A 20,509-nucleotide genomic window follows, 5' to 3' on the forward strand; every position below is an offset into this window, starting at 1 on the left:
AGATTTTATTAGGAATGTAGAATTTTGGGCAAAATTAAATTTAAAAAAATTATGGAGCTATTATTGATCATTCTGGCCTGTAAAATAATGTCTTTACCTTATCCCATGTTCATCCTTCCCTGTAAATGGCAGATTTTTCTAAACTGGAAAGCCATTAGTCACTCTGATAGAATTTCCTTCAGATATTTCCTACATTGAGGCAGAAAAGCCAAGGAGCCAAATGAGAAACTGTCTATATCAGTGAAGTTATAAGAGGAATTATTTGCTTCATGGGAATGGGCTGCGAGAAGGCTCCTCCATGACTTGATAACAGGTTGGAGATCTAGTCTAGGATTTATTGAGTAGTAAAATGGCCTGTCCTGGCTATAAAGCTTAACTTACAGGTGCAATATAGTGACCTTTTGGTGACATTCTAAGTATATCACGTTCTAGTGTGTCCTTCCCTATAGATGTCCTGTTGAACCTGGATGTCAGAATGCCAAGAAGGAGCTTCTTCATTCTGCAGCAAACTTTTCTGTTCCTATAATTTTAGTTTCAGCGTGCCTTGAAGTTTTGGACCAAAAGAAAAAATGTGCCTGAACAAGAAAGCAATTGACTTTTAAAAATGAAGTAGTTACTTTTCTTCTTCTAAGGTGTATAAAAAGGTTATTTAAAATTTTTCTATTTTTAACAAAAGGATTGTAAAGGAACTGCTTTTCCATGATTTTAGCCATGATTATTTTTAATCAACATAAAATAAAAGTATCCTTCCTGTCTCCTCCTTTAAAAAAAAAAAAAGCATCTATCTTTCAACAACAAAAATTAATGGAATTGCATTTAGAACTAAAACAAGAGGCTTTTTTTTTTAATCTTGAATACACTTAGCTTTCCTACCTGAAAAAAACAACAATAGCCTTGTTGTATAATTCTCTGGACATAGGCAATTTTTCTCAAGTTTGTTCAGAATATCTGTAGAATCTCTAATAAATACAAATAATATTAAATCCTTAATTTAAAAATTAAAAATTTTAAAATTAAATATAACATAAATGGGAATACAATTAAATGTTAATATCCTCAAAATTAAAAATATATGTGTACCAGTCTATCAAATTCTCCTTTTTTTTAAATATATAATTATTTTTAAAAGATCTTGATGAGATAATTTTTATTCCTTCAGAATAACTTATTCAAAAACAATCAAACAAATAAACACCATTCCCATATTCCTGCCTCCATTTAGTTTTTTACCCAGAATTTTTTAGGTACCTTATTCCATAAGACTCTTAAGTCCTTGTTAGAAACTATTATGACTTGAACTCCATTTTTTAAATGAATAGCAGCTTTTGTAATAACAGCAGAAATGTATGGAACCTAGAATTCTGAAAAACATTTTTGGTCATGATTAGTACATGTCATGAAACATTGCTAAAAACTTATCATTGACCCATATCTATCCAGTCTTAACAAGCTTAAGTTAGGGAAGGAAGGGAAAGAAGCAATCATACCTCTGTCTGAATCCATATACAAAGTCCCCAGAAGCAATTAGTTCTTTCTTGTGCACTCTCAATCCACAACCACAGTCTGACCTCCTACAATCCACCATTCAATGTCTCAGCTTAATACTCTCTACAAAGAACCTTGTTGTTCATCTCTATTCCAAATCTAAGAGGTTCCATTTGGACCCTCAAAACTTCAATTCCCATCCTGAATTTCTCAAGGTGTCCTCTAGGCTTTCAAGGCTTTAAAGTACAATAAAAGTCTCAGAAATATAATTAAAGCAGGATACTTGCAGTGGGGACATAGTTTATATACTGAGAAGATTGTATGAACATTGGAACTTTGGAAAACTGTGTACTTGATTAAATAAACTTGATCTTTGGTGTAGACTTTAATGCCCAGTTACTTGCATACACACAATGAAATTTATAGGTTTAGGAAATCTATAGGAAACCTATAGTTGGATTGAGATACAACTTCCTCTTTTTACAAATGAGGCTACTGAAGGGCAGAGAAGTTGAATAACTTTTTCCCAGTCAAAGCTGAGATCTACAGAATCTTAGAACTACAAAATATCTGACTTGTCATTGATTAGTCATTCAACAAATATTTATAAAGTGTAAACTACATACCAGCCACTGTGCTGGGTGCTGGGGGTCCAAAGACAAAAAAATAAATAGGCTCTGCCTTAAAGAGTTTATACTCCATTGGTGGAAAAACCATATGTTTGCACAAAAGTAAATACAAAATTTGCAAAGCAAAAACAAGATAAGTTGGGGGGGGGAATTATATTAGTGGAATCAAGAAAAGCATGTAGAAGAAAGCATTTATTAAGCACCTACTATATGCCAATCACTATGCTCAGTGCATTATAACAAAACTTCTTAAACTGTGGGTTGCAGCCCCATATATATAAGGTCATGTAACTGAATTTAGGAAGCATGAACTTATGATTTATTACTAGTAAATGTTTGTATACTTAAATTATATTCCTATATACTCAAGGTCACTTAAAAATTTCTCAGATGGAAAGGGTTGCATGTGGAAAAAGTTTAAGAAGACCTTCAAAAGTAGATGCTGTTAGTATATCTATTTTACAGTTGAAAAAGCAGACAGGTTAAGTGAATTGTCCAGGGCCTAGGAAATATCTGAAGTCAAATTTGAACTACTAAATCAGAACACCTAAATTCAAATGTGACCTCAGACACGATATCTGTAATGTTGATGGGATCATAGATGTGGTCTTAGTAAAAACCATCTAGACCAATTTCTTCATTTTAGAGAAGAGAAAACAGAAATTCTGAAAGTTGAATAATCCAAAGTCAAACAGATAGCATTAAAAGGATTTGAATTCCAATCCTGGGCTTCCTAAAGAAAGGGATTTTTTTTTTTTTGCTTTCTATTGTTTTCTTGACTTCAATAACATTATGGTGGGATGCAGATAATATTTGATTAAAGCCTAAAAAATGTTTAAAGAAAATACACCTAGGAAGAAATAGCTTTAGTCAGTAGCCAGGAAAAGTAGCCTATTCCCCAGATAAGACCAGAGGGAAAATTGCAAAAGAATGATTTAAAGATTTAGTATGTGATAATTAGGATTGGGGAGAGTATTGTTTGTATGTGAATGTGTTTAGTTGTGTTTAGTTATACTGATAAGTTCAAATTAAACACATACACAGAGAGAAGACTATGTACTGAATCAAAACTGGTCATCTATGTTTGATTTTCTGATTTTTTTCCAAGATTTTTAGTACTGTCAGCCATTGCCTATTAAAACAAGTTTCTGCATTCTTTTTTTAGCACCAATTTGCATCCTTTTGCCTGATCTACCCAGGAGATTTTACGCCTTGGGAATAATTTGTAAATGCTTGGCAATAACAGACTTAAGTAGAATGTTGGTAGAAGTTACTTATAATTATATTTACATTGACATTCTAAACAAGTGATTTTATATATATACAATATTTTTGGCATTAATGTGTATATTGCTGATAGAAGCAATTTGAACCTCCTAATTTTCTAAAATTTGAGACTTAATTTCTCTTTTTAAATAAATTGTCCATAAGTATTGAATTAGAAAAGATATTCAACAGTCTTTCTTCCTTTTTTATTATTAGATTATGGTGTTATTATACTCATAGGCAGCAGGGCATAGCAGATAAAATGTTCTACTTGGAATCAGGAATGTCTGAAGACAAATATAGTCTTAGATACTTGCTAGGCTTACTAGTTATATGACTTTAGGAAAGTCATTAAACTCTGAGTCTTTGTTTGTTCTTTTATCTATAAAATACAGTTATTCCATCCGAATCTTGGGAGTTAAAAGCATGGCACCCTTGCCATCTAGATAATTTCCTAAAATTTTTGACCCTCCTTTCATACTAGAGAAGTATGATTCACACACACACACACACACACACACACACTTTCTTTTATAGGGTGTTTACAGCACCTTGTTGTAAAGTTTGGGCTAATCATATACAATATTATATATATATATATATATGTATGTGTGTGTATTATACATTTCTGAGTTTCTAAATTATTTCTGTGTTACCTGTGGCTTTCACAAAATTCCCATTTAAGTTTTTACACCAACCTATAATTTAATGAAACCAAAATGAGGAAAAGCATAATGTAGAAGGGATAACTATTGTATTTATCTGAGGTACTGATAAAAGTCAAATGAGAAAGTGTATTTGAATTTCTTTTTGAACTTTATAATACTCTAAATTCCAGCTATTTTCATCATTACACTGTGACATAGGAATCAATAGCTTGAAGTTTTTTAAAATAGATAGATAAGTACAAATGTGTAGAAGCCATTTTTAAGGTGGAATTAATGTCATCTACACATTTAATCAGACAAATAACTTGATGGAGTAGAAAGAGCAATGAATCACGACCTGAATTCAGATGTTTAGATTTGGTTGCATGACCTTAGACAAAGCATTTCACCTCTTTCAACTCCAGTTTCCTCATATGTAAAATAAGAGGGTATACATGACCTCCAAAGTTGCATCAAAACGTAAAACTTATGATCAGTTGTGCTGATGTGACATAGTTTATATAATATATGTAATATACATAGATTTATATGTGTGTATATATGTATATATATATATACATGTATATATATGTGTGTGTGTGTGTGAATATATATATATATATATGAAAGTCTTATCTTCAGAGTAATCTCTTCTTTAAAGGTCCTCAAACCTCTTGTACAATTATCACAAGGCAAATACAAATGCCAAAAATAAAAATTTTGACCAATTTTAAAAGATTCTCCAAGTGAGTTTTTTTTTTCACTTGTGCTTGCAGAGAACAAAACACTGATATGCTGAACATTCTCCCTGAAATAAGAGCAGGTGGAACTAATTATATAAAAGATTTCTCCTTTTAGAATATGTAGCATTTGAAAATTCTAAACAGGGAACTCAATGTTCTCCAGTACTTTCCAGTATGAATTTTACATTTCGATTTTAGGTTAAAATTTAACTTTTTAAAAAACAGCTAGTAAATCTGATTTCTAAATCATTTCCAGCAACTCAGATATACTACTAAGAAAATAGCAGAGGAATAAAGACAACCCCCATGTGATCTCTAACCTTGCCAATTACTGTTATCCTGGAAGTAGAGAGAGTTGAGCCTGTTTTCTATTGTTACAGTGTTTCACATATAATCAATCTATTAGGCTGTTGGTGAAAACACTTTGAAAAATTTTAAGGTATTATGAAAAACCTACCAGCATTTGAGTCTCTTGATATCTGAGGCTGTATAAAATGAAGAATCTTTGACCTGTAGGAGTTTATAATCCAAGGCAAGAATAGACGAATACACACAAATTAATGATAAATAGACAAATGAGGAACAGTATATGAATTCATTGAGTGATAGATAAAGATAGATAAATGATTGGATGAATAGATGGAAGGAACTTTTACATTCTGGTAATACAAATACAAATATATATTCCCTACACTGAGGAAATTTACATTCTAATAAATTATGGGCAAGAAATTATAAAGGAGATTTGGAGAACTGAGAGGGAAAAGCAGTATGAGTTGGAGATGGTCCAAAAATGGCATGGAGGTCTGCTTCTGGGCAAATAAGGCAAAATCCCATCCCTTGGGAGGGAATTCTAAGAATGAATCCTACTTTCTAGTTGGGGAAGTAAAGTGGCAGAGAGATAAGATGGCCACAGTGGAGGGTATGACAATGGCATTGAAGGAAAGGTTACTTGACTATTGTTCTTACTTCTCAAAGAGGTCCAAAATGACATCACTAGATATCTATCTATCCATCTATCCATCTATCATCTATCTATCCATCCATCCATCCATCCATCTCAGGATCAAGGTACAGTGTGTCCTACTTTGGTTGATCAGACCAATAAGGGCTCAGAAAGCTCTATCACAGGCAAGCAAAAATATTCGAAATGAAGAGTTATAGTGGAAATGTCTCTAAATTTGAGCATTTCCCAACCCTTTTGAGTTACATCCCTGCTTTGCTCAAAAAATACAGCTCCTCCTTTGATAAAGGCGTCTTGGTGGTCTTATCCCAGTGTCTATCATGTTTCAAAATTGATTCCAAAGTTCTTCTGAGTGACTTTTCTTCTGGCCTCCTTATGAGTGCTTGCCTTATGTGAGTTCCCCATAAAATAGTTCTTTTAGACAAATAAATATTTGTTTAAAAGGCCATATAGTGCCAAAGGACTTTGAAGATAAGGTTCACGAAGATAAAAACAAATCCAAAATACTACAAATTTGAATGTTATTTTATGATAATATCTTGTTTAGTCATATTACAAAATACAAAACATTTTCATTTTGCATTATTTTATACAACCTTCACAACAGTTTTATTGTGAAATCACTGTCACTACTTCATAGCTAAGGAAACAAAGGCTGTGTAAATATGAATTATTGTTTCTTCACAAAAGAATATTTTAAAAGGCAGTAGAAAAATAGATGATACTCTTAAATTCTATAAAATGTCTTAACTGTATTATCTCTTTTCAATCCTTCAAAAACATTTTAAGGGCCTACAGGTTATAATCTCTATTTGATAAATAAGAAAATTGAAGTTCAGGGATTAAGTGACTTGCTCATGAAAATGCAACTAATAAAAGTTCCAGAGTCAAGATATGAATTCAGGTCTCCTTGCCTCTGAATTCAATATTCTGCCCACTGTACCATGCCACAATAGCACAGACCATTTGTCCCCTATTCCTTCCTCACTTCATTCCTTTGTTATTGTTATTTTTCAGTCATGTGCAACCATTTTCTTAGCAAAGATATTGGAGTAGTTTGCCATTTCCTTCTTTACCTCATTTTATAGATGAGAAAACTGAGGCAAATAGGGATAAATGGCTTCTCCAGAGTTAAATCCAGGAAGATGAATCTTCCTGACTCCAAGCCAGGCAATCTATCCAATGTGCCACCTAATTGCCCCAAAGAATATACCACTCCATATAATCCAGCGTTTTCAAATAAAATAGGTAAAATAGTTGTAGGTCTGCAAAACTGTGTTTTTATTTTGTGATGCTGGCAAACTATAACTTTCATTTTGCTTTATAATGAGGAGGGAAACAGGAATGTCTAAAGTGAAGCTTTTTAAAAGTATATGCTCTATCCATCCTCCATTCATCCACTAAAGCAGCTTTTCTTAAGTATAAGTCCAATCATGTTACTCTCTACAGGGTAAACTATAGTGCCTTCCTATTGCCTCTAGGAGCAAATACAAAATGTTCTCTGGCATTTAACCCCTTCATAACCTCATGTATTGCTGCTTTCCAGTCTTCTTATATATTGCTCCTCAATGTATACTCACTGATCCAGTGACAGTGGCTTCCAAGTTGCTCTATAAGCATGCCATATCTCAACTCTGGGCATTTTTTCTGGCTGTCCCCATCCATGGAAAGCTCTCCATTCTCTGCTCTGACTACTAACATCTCTGACTTCCTTTGAGTCCCAATTAAAATCCTATCTTCTACAGGAAGACTTCTTCAATTCCTCTTGGTTACAATACCTTTCCTCTGTTAATTATTTCTTATTTATTCTATATTTAAATTGCTTCATGCAAAAACATGCAAACAAATTATATATACGTATATATAATTTGTTTGCATGTTTTCTCCCTCCATGTGCCTATAAACTCTTTGAGGGCAGGAACTGTCTTTTGTTTCTTTTTATATAACCAGAGCTTAACACCATGCCTGCTACATAGTAGGCACTTAATAAATGTCAATTGATTGATTATTGAAGGTTGTATATGATACTAAGAACTAGAGATTCAAAGACTAAAGCAAAATAGTACCTTCTCTCAAGGAATTTACAGTCTAACCCTGAAGACATAACATGTACTTAAGAAAGAACATATAAAGCAAAAGAAAGTCCAGGATTCAACCATCATGGCTTTGGGATGGTAAAATACATGTAAGGCATGCACAAGATAAGAAACACATCTGGGGGGAAAAGAAGGCTCATGAAGAAGTTGAGATTTAAGTTAAATTTTAAAAGGAAGCCAAAACATCAGAATTTCCTTTAGGATCAAGGGTTCTGAAATTAAAGTAGACTAAAACCTTATAAATTGGGTATATAAAGAAGATAGGGTAGAAATTGACTGACTTAATGAAAAGTCTGAATTGAGTCTATGAGTACTATACCTAATATGAAATATCACTGGGTCTTAAATAAAATAAGACAATTTAATGAACAAATTTTCATATACTCTGACCTAGATTGCTCAATAAAATAAATATGATGGTCTTTAATACATAAGATCCAAACATTAAAGCTTTATCTGAGATTAACTTAGTTTTCCCAGATATAGTTTATTTTTCTCTTTTTTATATAGCATCACTAAAATAAAAGGTTCAGGCTGGACAGGGCCTTTCTGATCACTTTAGTGTAACCCCTTCATTTATGGAGAGGAAATTGAGGTATAATAAAGTTAAGTACTTCAGCAAACATCATGAAGTTTGTTAATGGCAAAGTCAAGGGGAATTCAGTTCTCCAGGCTTTTAGCATTCTTTCTTCTACATCATGCCGAGTAATCCAAATCATTTAAGAGGGTTTTACTGAAAATTCTTAGATATTGGAATAAGAGTATGAAAAAGTGATGGATTTAGTCCCATTAATTAGATTTTTGAATAGTCTTCAGTGTTATGGAATTATGCTACAGTTTAAAATTATATTCCTTTTCCCAGTGCTTGAAATTTTCCTGTTTCTTTAAAACTTTAACATAATTTTGACATAATTTGTCAAATTCAGGATCTAATCTATTTTTACTATGTCATAGAGTACAAAGTCATGGTTTTCTCCTGGTGTTTTCTTACATATTTCTGTGAGTAATCAAGTCTCTGAAACTGTCTAGAACCTTTCAAAACAGATCTTTTCAATTCATGTTTAATAAGAAAAAAACTAACACTATGAAGTTCACATGCTCTGAATCTCTTGGCTAGAAGTGACCTATTTATTTCCTTTGTTTATAACCTTACACAACAGAATGCTCTAGACATGATGCTTTTCTCTACTAGTAAGTGGTGAGGTTACAGAAATCATTTCTTCAGGGGGCAGCTAGGTGGTGCAGTGGATAGAGCACCAGCCTTGAATTCAGGAGGACCTGAGTTCAAATCTGGTATCAGACACTTAACACTTCCTAGCTGTGTGACCCTGGGCAAGTCACTTAACCCCAGCCTCAAAAAAAAAAAGAAAGAAAGAAAGAAAGAAAGAAATCATTTATTCACTTTAACTAGAGATTCCTCCAACTCACAAGGTAACTGATGATTCTGAAATCATCCATTTTTCAGAACCGTTGATCACTAGCCTGAGCTTAGGAAAAAACATATAAAGCAAAAGAAAGTCCAGGATTCAATCATCATGGCTTTGGAAAAGGGGAAAGAGAAGAAATCCCCTCCCTGTGTTTGCTGGGGGGAAAGCACCTGTTACATACAAACAAGGAGCTGTTTCTTTCCTAGTTGACTCTTATCAACTCAGTCACCCATCATCTTCAATACTATCTTCCTGTCAAGGACCATTAAACAATTGGTGTGTCTTATCAGAATTAATATTCTTCAATGATAAGCTAGAACATATCCAGCTCCATGGAAAATGTCACTTCCTGAATTGCCTTCACTGGAGTTTTATCAGGTGGATAAGTGAACTAAGCTAATTAGGAGTCCTCTGATGAACTTTTAGTATATATTATTATTCATATTTATAAAGGAAGAAACTAATAACCTACAAAGGTAAGTAACCTGTTCATGATCACATAACTTAGTAATCTGAAGCAATATGCAAATCCACATCTTCCTGTGCTCTATCTACATCAAAATTCTAAGTATCTCTCTTTCAACATGCTACCGCTGTCTCAGCATCTCTTACCTTTCAATACTCTTTTTTGTCAGATGCCCCAAACTTTGCTACTGCTCATTTCTTTCCTATTCCTTAAGAAGTGACATCATAAACTAATTTACAATTAGATGTTAGTCCATTAGGGACTTCTTTGTCTCAAGAATATTTTCATTTTAAAAGAAGCCTACTTGGAAAGAGTAACTAACTCCAAATCCCAGTCTCCACTGGTAGACTTTCAGTTACAATGGTCAGTAAGCTACCTTAGTGATTTTCAAGTCATGCTCTCCTTGAGGATTCTACTTTTACTTAAACCTGGGCATGTAGCAATGTCATTTTTCCTTCTCTAGATCAATAATAATAGGATCCCCTATAGACTGACTCCCCTATTTTGAAATTCTGAATTTTTATAAGTGTCTTCAATAAAAAAGACTTTCTTTTTAGCATCACAAGAAAAAATTTCATTCAAGTAATTTGAATTAAATATGCATTAATTTATATTTAATGATGGTTTTGTTAGTTGAACTAAGGTTTACTAACCTGACACTGTTCTTAAATATCAAATGAATAAAATGTTAATTTAGGTTTTTCAATGTCCAATTAGGACTTTTTTTCCTACTTATTCCTTTTGTGGTAGCATAAGGGCAAGTATGTAAGTGCACATACTGCATTTAGTAGGTTTTTTTTTTTTTAAAGAACTTACTGTACCCTTTGACCCAGCCATACTACTATTGGGCTTATATCCCAAGGAAATCCTAAAGAAGGGAAAGGGACCTGTATGTGCCAAAATGTTTGTGGCAGCCCTTTTCATAGTGGCTAGAAACTGGAAGATGAATGGATGTCCATCAATTGGAGAATGGTTGAATAAATTATGGTATATGAAGGTTACGGAATATTATTGTTCTGTAAGAAATGACCAGCAGGAGAAATACAGAGAGGCTTGGAGAGACTTACATCAACTGATGCTAAGTGAAACGAGCAGAACTAGGGGATCATTATACACTTCAACAATGATACTGTACGAGGATGTATGCTGATGTAAGTGGATATCTTCAACATAGAGAAGAGCTAATCCAATTCCATTTGATTAATGATGGACAGAATCAGCTACATCCAGAAAAGGAACACTGGGAAATGAGTGTAAACTGTTATTTTTACCTTCTGAATCCAATTCTTCCTGTGCAACAAGAAATTCGGTTCTACACACATATATTGTATCTAGAATATACTGTAATATATTTAACATGTATAAGACTGCCTGCCATCTGGGGGAGGGGGTTGGGGGAGGAAGGGAAAAAATCTGAATAGAAGTAAGTGCAAGGGATAATGTTGTAAAAAATTACCCATGCATATGTACTGTCAAAAAATGTTATAATTATAAAATAAAATAAAAATTAAATTAAAAAAAAAAGAACTTACTGTTTATTTCTCCAGGAATTTAAAAACAAAATTTCCTTATTGGGAAGAGTAGACCTATTTGTTGGCACCATGTCAACTGAGAGGCATAGAAACTTGTTCTATTATTTATGCTAATTTGTGCATTTGCTGTAGTAATAAGCTGTAATGAAGTGCCAAAAAAAGAAAATGTGATTTTCTTTAGCATTATGTCTGTGACATTATAGTCAAGGCAAAGCAGCAAATATTTTAAGAACACTGCATAAGAATGTTTTTCTTCTTTGCTTCTTTAACATGGAATTTAGCACAGAATTCTAATAGTATATTTGTATTGGTATGGACTTAGAAAGTGACAATATCAGTTTCATTACACTGGATAGATTTTTCTTAATATATTGCTACAATGGAATTTAGGGTACTAATTTTTAATACTTTTGTTTAAAGTATAATACATTCTCCTTGAAAGCAAGGTTTCTTGGCTTTTTGTTTATGTATGCCTTGTATACAAGCTTCTTGAATTGTTTATTATCCAGCTTCACTTAAAATAAAAAGCTTCCTTTTAATTAGCTGAAATGACCCCAAATTAAATATTGGGGTCATACCTTTCCTGCAAAGAGAAGGATAACAGAAGCAATAAAGGTTTTTTTTTTCTTTTTTATTTGTTTGTTTTTACCCAACTTATTAATTAAATCAGCCATCCAAGAGAAATCTGGCCTCTCTGTTGTAATATTCTTGATTTTGAATCTTAGTATAATAGCTTAGTTCTCTTTAAACTCCAAAGTATCTACATGTGAATTTTCTATAGCAGCCTTCTCTTTAAGTCTGGGGAAGACCTTACAAAGGAAACTTCATTATTTTTTTTTTATAACCCCTGGAGTATCTGGGCTTTTTTTGGGCTGTCCCAGTGCATGGTTTGTTCTCCTATCTCAACTCTTCCCACCAATCACCCTAGTTTCCTATAACTAACTTCATTTACTAAAAGCTTTCCCCAATTACTCTTAATTTGTTAAGAGGGATTTGTTGATAATTTGTTGCCCTTTATTATTAATTATTTATACATATATATGTGTATACACATATCTACTTATGTATGACTTGTTTTGCATATATTTGTTTACATATTGTCTCTCTTCTTAGAGTGTGAGCTTCTTGAGATCAGGACTATCTTTTCCTTCTTTTTGTATCCTTAGGTCTTAGCAGAATGCCTAGCACATAATAGACATTTAATGATTGATTGAAAGTTGAGTGATTTGTGAAAGATCACACAGCTAGCAATTGTCTGATAAATGATTTCAACTCAGAGTTCTTGATTTCAGGTCTGATGTTCTATCCACTATGCCATAAACTGCCTTTCTTAAGAAACTTGCAAAACTTTGTGGTATGAGCAAGGAATTTAGAATCCCACTTAATATGGGTGGGATTGTGGTCAAATCACTTGATCAGTGTGGGCCCTAATTTCTAAGTTACATGGTAACTTTAGATGGTTACATTAGATGGACTTTAAAGTCTTGTCCATTTCTAAATCTCTGAATTGTGTTATTATCATCATCCCCATTAAGAAATGTTATGTGTAACTTTGTGACTTAAGCATCACAACACTAGTAACAGTCTAACACAGGATTTGAATTTAAATTTTCCTCCCTCCAAATCCAGTGTTCTATTCAATACCAGTTTGGGGTCTTTTTTTTTTTTTTTTTTTTTTTTTTTTAAACACTGGATTGCAAGATGGTTCTACCTTTCATTTAAAACTGTCATCTTTCCTCCACCTTTTCCTGTACAGTATGTTCCTGTACTGTCACCTGATTACAGCAACTTCCCTGAACTCTCTTATGAGTCACAAATTCAGAAGCAAGGAGGAGGAGAAAGACAATATTGCATTTCTAATTTAGACTCATTACCCTTTATTAAGTCCGATAACTGATTTTCATTAGGTCTGTCTTGAAACGCTTAAACTCCAAACTCTCCCATTGCTAGTTAAATCATCAGTAACTATGCTAGAAGCCTCAGTCTCTGGAAATGTCAGCTTATTCTTTAATCATTAAAATTTGCCTGTGCTGTTTAAAGGAAATAATCCAATTCTAAATGTATTTAAATTTCAGGGAACTGGACTCTTAGTTATAAAGGAAAGAGGGGGAGAAAAGAAGGAAAACCAGGTCTAAACAACATTCTTTACATTCATCATTATTCATTTAATCATAATGACCCAAAACCTACTATTTTATGATTCAAAAGAACCCAAGTTTAATTATCCTGAGGCTTCTTTATGACGGCCCTTTGTTCTTTCACAAAGAGAAATTTAAAGAGACTTTCAATTGATCCTAGATCAATAGCTTAATGTTGTTTTTTTTTTTTTTAGTTATGTACATCCTGAAGTAGTTTTAATAAGAAAGACTCCCTTTAAATTAAAAAAAAAATCTTCTTTAACATCTAAGATGAGTATTTATTTTATCTATAAATTAGGCTTTGAATTTTATTATCAGTTGATTATGTTCTTGGAATTTTGGGTTTTATCTTTAACTATCTGTCCTGTGCTAAAGTCAGAACAACATCATAAGAAACATTGGATAAGGTCAGATGTTTGACCCCTATACTTGAGCACTAACAAGGGCACCAAGGAGAACCTTATGGACAGGATATAACTGCCAGTTTTGATGTCAATCTACCATATAATAAGTGGTGCCTCCTAGTTATTTAAATTCTCTGAGGGAAGGGACTATTTTTTTTCTTTTCTTTGTAGCCCCTGGCAATTAGCACAATGCTGAAATAATTGATTGATTGACGTCTGTTTAAACAAGGCTAACTCAAGTAACTCTAGTTTGAATTATTTTCCTCTAAATATGTCATTAAATGCTTGCTCACATCAATGCTAGTCTTGGGAGATCTTGTAATCTCTCTGAATCAGCTTTAATCTAACTACTCAAAAAAGTTGGAGAGGATCTGCAAATGTTTCAGGGATTTGTTATATGCCAGTCACTTTGAAGATTTTTAGATCATTTAAAAGAATATTACAGAGGAACTGATCAGTGAGAGACTCTACTTCTCCAACCAGAAAAATGTCTATTAATCACTACCTTTTATCACCTTTCTCTGTCTTCCTACATATAGATAGCTATCAGTGTTTATTCCATGGTAACTATGCTTCCAATTCAATCATTCTCTAAACAGAAATCTCTTATCTCGGATCAATGATTATCCAGCCTTTTATGAAGACCTTTAAAGTCAAGATAAATTGAAGTCAGTAGTTTCTTTTGCCCACATATTTGTTTACTCTTAAGGATGTAGTCACAGAAAAATCTTTCTCCCAGTAGATCATATTCACTTAATTAGTGATCCTGAGACTTTCTGCTTAGTTTTTCCATCAGTAATCACATCATATTGGTAATTCAAAGGAGAATATTAGGGAGGGAGAGTTAATTGAGCTCTTTGACAATTATAATAATAGCCAATATTTATATAACATGTTAATCATTTGCAAATTCCTTCATTTTGTTGAAACTCACAGCTACCTGTGAGGTAAGTTCTGTTATTATCTCTACTTTACAGATGGCAGAACTAAAATTGAAATATTAAGTGAATAGAACATATTCAAGGCAGAATTCAACCTCCTCTTCCTTGCTTTCATATTCTAATTATTTATTTTTCAGTTTTGCAAAACTACTGTTCATTAAGGGCTTACTATGTGCTTGAAATCATGCTAAATTCTGCCTCCTTATCCTCTGAACTTAACAAGATATAACCCTTTAATCCCCCAAGAAATTCACATTGATGGTTTTAAAAATCTAATTATAAGATCAATTTGAAATTATGGAATGTTAAAGCTGGAACATACTTTAACATCTGTCAACTATTCTCCAGACCTGTCATTCCACAGATGAGGAAATGGAAACCAAAGTAAAATTACTTCATTAGCAACTTTGTCACTGATATGCCATATGTAGGACGAATAGATATGTCCATGGATAGCCATAGAGCGATTCCATAGTAGGCATTTATTTGCCCAGAAACACCTTGAGTGCAAAGTAATGCACAGAAAATAGGAATAATGTCTCCCCCCCAATGGAATCAAGACAATATGGAAACCATTGGGATGAAGTTAGACTTTGTTAGTTTTCCTCCAGGATTCTTCCATTTTAGGAGCCCAGAGCCTAAAGCACCTTATCATATTTACTTTGTGGTCACATTGTTGTACTAGTTTGACCCATTCTTGGCAGCTTTTAACAATCTTCCTTTTTTCCTTCTCTTGTATAAAGTGTATGTTCTTTGCCCAGAGTCTGGGACTGTGGTCACTTGTCAGCAACTAAGAGCTCTTCTAGTAGCCCCAGAGTGATGGTGTTAAATTGTGGAATCTTACATGTCTGTATGTTCTGTCAAGAGCGTGAGGTCAAATAAGAACTCTTTTTTTTTTTTTTTTTTTTTTTTTTTTACATAGTGGGAATGGCTTACATAGACTGGCTATGACATGGCTTGGCTCCATGATTACTGTGTTGGAATTTAAACTGAAATCATACATTTCACATGTGGAGAGAAAAGAAGAAACAGATAGTGATTACTGACATTTGGCTGGGATCAAAACAGCTAATTCATGACATGATCCATCCTGGATTTCAGATCTCTTGAATCCAAGTCCATGACTTTTAAAATTGTGCCATATCGATTTCTACCACATTGGGCTCAGAGTGAAGTAATACATTTGGAAAAAATATGTATAAAAAGTGTTTACACTCACACATACACAAATCTCCATTAATTCACCAGCAAGCCAATAAGATCATTTTCACTTTACATCTCTCTAAGGTCACCTTTGGAATTAGTGTGCTATTTTAGCTGTATTGTTTTTGTCTTGCCTAAGGATACCTCTGAGGCAGCCTCACACATGCTTACCATTAATAGAAAGGTATTTAAAACAGCAAAACCATTCAAGAGGTTTTCCTTCAGGAATTCCAGTGTTCTAAAAAAGTTACTTCTGAAGTATACATTTTATTTTGCTTGGTTTGGAGTAAGACATATCTAGACTACTAATTTACTCAAGAATAATCTGGCTGCTAGATGATAAATATCCTTATGAAGAGACAGCACCTAAATTCATAGAATCATAACTTTAAGGATGAAAAAAGATGTTAAGAAATTATTTGCCCAACATCTTAATTTTATAGAAGAATGAACTGAGATCCTAAGAAGTTAAGGAATTGACCCTAGTCACATAGACAAGAAATAACAGAACAGAAGCTAGGGCTTCTGGTTCAACTTAGTGTTTCACCGAGTATAGAAGCAGCTATGTAGCAAGATACAGTGTTCTGGGCTTGCAATTAGGAAGAACCAAGTTCAAATCCAACCTTAGATACTTATTAGCTGTGTGACATCTGAGCAAATAAGTTAAACTCTTTACCTCAGTTTCCTCAATTGTAAAGTGGGGGTAACAGCAGGACCTACTTTGAAGGGTTATTTTAAAAAATCAAATGAGATAATATTATGAAACAATACTGTGCTGAGCACAGTTCAAATATTGGGGCAGCTAGGTGATGCAATAGATAGAGTGCCAGACCTGGAGTCAGAAAGACTTCTCTTCTTGAGTTCACATCTGGCCTCAAATACTATCTGGCCTGGGCAAGTCATTTAATTCTGTTTGCCTCAGTTTCCTCATGTATAAAATGAGCTAGAGAAGGAAATGGCAAATCACTTCGCCTAGAAAACCCCAAAGCACACAAAGAGTCAGACTGAAAAACAAGATAGTACATACAGTACACACTATACAAGTACTTATTCCTTTCCCCACATGAAACTGATGGTTGGTTATTTTTATTATTTTTTCATGTTGTACATGATTCTTTAATGTTAAGATAAAAAGATATAAAAATATACATTGTAAGATATTGTAGTTCCTGAAATGTGTATGAGACGTCCAGCCTTGGATTTGAGAATTTCTTGCCTCGCACATGTGAACACATCTGTGACCAATGGCAAGTTACTATATCTCTCACTAACTCTGGCAACTAAATCTAAAAGTTAAAGTTAGATCACCAAATTGTGTCTGTGGAGAGTGTTTCCATTCCAGGAGTCTTCTATATAAATGAAATCCCAGATTTGGACCAAAAAGTATGCACACTCCTACTTATTTGTATGTGGGGGGGGGGGGGGGAATATATATATATATATATATATTCTTACTGTATGGTAGATTGGAGTTACAAAGGCAAAAGTAAGTCCCTGTTCTGAAAGAACTTTTGTATTCTAATGGCGGAGAAGGGGAAAGAAAGGGAACAATCTTTTATTAAGCTCTTACTATGTACCAGATATTTTATGAATATTGTCTCATGTGACAGTGGGAGAGACAACATGTAAATTATATTTATATATATATAATATATCATATATTTTATATTTATATATTATATATTTTATTATATATATTATATATAATACATATTAATATATAATAATATATATGTTATATATTATAATTATATATTTTATATATATTTATATTTATATATATATATATATCACTATTGGAAGGAAATAGAAGTGTTTTAAGAGCCAGGAATAGTAAGAGATAAATAATGAGAGAAAGAATAGAAAAACATAACAATATGGCCTTATAATTCTGATATTATAGGGACAAAGACTATACCTATATTATAGCTCTGTGTTTAGAAATACTTCCTGAACAGCAGTTTGGCTTATAGTATAAATAAACTTGTGAAATTACAAAAAAAAAAAAAAAAAAAAAAGGCTCTGTATAAGAATTTTGATATACATGTAATCAACAAAAAGTTTTAATAAAAGAGAAATTGTCTATATTTAAGATATCTTGGATCATGTTTGTTTTTTTCCAAAAATTTTTCAAAGCAGAAAAATCATAATCAAATAAGATACAAACAGGCTAAATTAAAACTAATAAAATATATGTGTGTTTTCAGATATGTAAATAAACTTGAGGTTCTAGAAATCCTGGGCTTGAGTCAGACTTGTAAACCAAATCATAGGAAGGTATATGTATTTTTTTTTTAATTAGGTTACTTTGAGAAATACTAATAATCACTAATAATGCTTTAAGCATTATAAACTAATTTATATATGCTATTTCACTTGTTCTTCACATCCTCTCTGGGAGGTAAATATTATCTTCATCTTATGGATAAAGAAGCTGAGAAAGACAGAGGTAAAATAACTTGCCTGCAGTACCATAGCTAATTAGTAACTGAGGCCTAATTTGAAGTTATTCCAAATCCAGAATTCTATATGCTTTGCCACCAAGCTTCCTTGTATAATAATCTATCAAGGACTTTTTGAGTAACTCTGACCACAAATATTCATAAATTATTGATTAAACCTCTGTGAATAAGACTCTTCACACAGAAAATATTTGGGCAGTAGTGGTCTTATTATATCAATTATTAAAATCTTTTAGAATAGAAAACTATTCTTTATCTCTGATTTTAATATAATTATTCAATTAGCAAGTATTTGTTAAATGTCTACCAAATGATATGCAAGAATCATTTCTTGCTCTTCTTCTAGACTACTTCCAAAAGTAAGCATTAAGGAAAGGCCCACCCATCAAATGTAATTATCTAATCAGTTTTCCTACCCTTAATCTACTCTTACCTGCCCTTAAAATAATTCCTTTAAGCTAACAAGAAGAATTTGTCTTCTTGTTATAATGTATTTCTTAAAAGAAAGGACATTCATTAACACTTCAGCATGTGGTCTTCTTCATCTCTGAATAATATAAAATTTTACATCTTAATATTTTCCAGAGGTAGAGGAAGCATTGTGTGGTAGATAGGCTTGCAGCAAAGAACCATATGGATCCATTCAGCCTTTATTATCAAGACCTTAAAGGAGTCATTTCATCACTGTATGCCTCAGGCAATCACTGTGACAAGTATTATGTTTAGACCACTTGCATGTTGTCTCAGTTCAAGGAATTCATCAAACTGATGAAATCATAAATCCTATATTGTACAGTAGATTTTCTAAAATCTAATTTCCTTATTTTATTCATCTAGTGATTTTTATTGTCAACTCTTAATTTCTATCACTTTGAGATCTTTCACAGGCTTATCTTTACTCAAACATCCATCATTTTTTTTTCAGAGTCTCAAAACCTAATTTGTCCAACATCAAGTCTTTCTCTATTTCAATTCATCTACTCACAAAGCAGCCAAAATAAATTTTCTATGTCAAACCCTGCCCCATTCATTAAATGCCAGTGGATCTTCAGAATCAAATATAAAATATTTTGGACTCCATTTGGACTTTTTTTTTTGAGCAGAGATACTGGAATGATTTACCACTTTCTTCTCCAGATCATTTTACAGCTGAGGAAACTGAGGCAAACAGTAACTAACTTGCTCAGGATCATACAACTAGTATCGGAGACCAGATTTGAATTAAGGAAACTGGTGTTTTTTCTGATTTGAAGTCTGTCACTCTACTGTAATCTGTCATAATCTACTGTACCACATAGTTGCTCCCAGGATTTAAAGATATTCACAACTTAGCCCATTTTTACCTTTCCATTTTTCTTACATCTTCCCTATGCACATAACACAATCCAGCCTTACTACCTAAATTGCCCTTCCTCGCATATAACATTCCTTCTTCTAATTAGCTTATTTGGTATTGGCTATTCCCAAAGCCTATAATGATGATGTCAAATTCAAATAGAAACAGGGACCACTGTTTATGTTTATACATAGAGTCCTTGAAAGTCACTTATTTGACTTAGAAAATCATGCATTAACATCATCTTTGTTTTGTTCTATTTTTATATATTTTTTAAAAAAATGTTTCACAATTATATTTGGATCTGGTACTGCAGTTATGTGAAACATTTTTTTTAAAATCCCTTTAAATTCTTCTTACAAGGCTTTTTAATAAGGATCTTTTCCTTCTCTTTTCTTTAATAAGAATCTCTACCTTATTTTTTCTCCTTCCTCAAGTTTAGAGGTGTGCTAGTAAATGTTTAACAACAAGCTCTCTTTGGGGGGGAGCAGGAATATGTACAACACACTTTTACGTTTAATCAACATTACTAACATTTCACCATCATTTTCTCAATTCTAAAAAAAGCTTTAAAAATAAGTTAAGCCTTGATTTGTAGTATTTGCTGATTTCCAAGGTATAAATGCTTGCACTAAATATTTAATAGTCAGGTCTCAAAAGCTGACTCCAGCATATTTCTGCCCCAATTCCACTCAAATCCAACCATTTCACATTAAACATATGAATATCTTAGAATCATAAATTTTAGCAAAGAAATTATCCTAAATATC

General features: G+C 32.8%; 1 protein-coding gene across 1 annotated transcript in view; it reads left to right on the forward strand.

The window, feature by feature from the left end:
- RELN (reelin) overlaps positions 1 to 20,509 on the forward strand; it is a 526,398-nt gene that overhangs the window by 175,167 nt on the left and 330,722 nt on the right. The gene's annotated exons all lie outside the window — the stretch shown is intronic.

This window comes from Sminthopsis crassicaudata, chromosome 5 (assembly GCF_048593235.1).
Source record: "Sminthopsis crassicaudata isolate SCR6 chromosome 5, ASM4859323v1, whole genome shotgun sequence".
Classification (NCBI taxonomy): Eukaryota; Metazoa; Chordata; class Mammalia; order Dasyuromorphia; family Dasyuridae; genus Sminthopsis; species Sminthopsis crassicaudata.